Source organism: Batrachochytrium dendrobatidis (assembly GCF_000203795.2).
Source record: "Batrachochytrium dendrobatidis JAM81 unplaced genomic scaffold BATDEscaffold_22, whole genome shotgun sequence".
In the NCBI taxonomy this organism is placed as follows: domain Eukaryota; kingdom Fungi; phylum Chytridiomycota; class Chytridiomycetes; order Rhizophydiales; genus Batrachochytrium; species Batrachochytrium dendrobatidis.
Window position 1 is genome coordinate 45491 of NW_006281119.1, and position 463 is coordinate 45953.

The window sequence follows — 463 nt, forward strand, 5'->3', positions numbered from 1 at the left end:
CACGGATGCATTGGGTGGTCGAGTAAACGGTACTGGTTGATTGATACGGTGATCTTGCCATGTTTTCAGCAATCATGAGTTTGGTCCAGTCACCACTGCAGAGACTGCAAACACTGAACAGGATCTGGTTGAGTACCGTGATTGGGTCTTATTTTTGACTGTAATGGATGTTTTGTTATCAACGATTGTTGAACCAGAAACTTGTAACTCGCGCACATACTCACAGAGACTGATACAATCACTCAGTCATGACATGAGCTGCCACACTTTTGATCTATCAATCTCACCGGGAAGCTTACTGCTTGTGTACATCATTTGGTCAGCCTGTCAAACCTAAATGGTTGACACCAATAAATAAAACATTAGTCAATCATAACTATACAGTTGTATCAATCCAGCTCAGCTTGTGTAATTTCAAGGCTAAACCCAAGATTTATACTAATACAACCAACTTACTTTATAC

The 463-nt window shown here is 40.4% G+C and overlaps 1 protein-coding gene across 1 annotated transcript in view; it reads right to left on the reverse strand.

The window, feature by feature from the left end:
- Window positions 1-463, reverse strand: part of BATDEDRAFT_28703 (uncharacterized protein) — a gene marked incomplete at both ends in the record, with an annotated part of 3112 nt that overhangs the window by 945 nt on the left and 1704 nt on the right. The window lies entirely within an intron of this gene.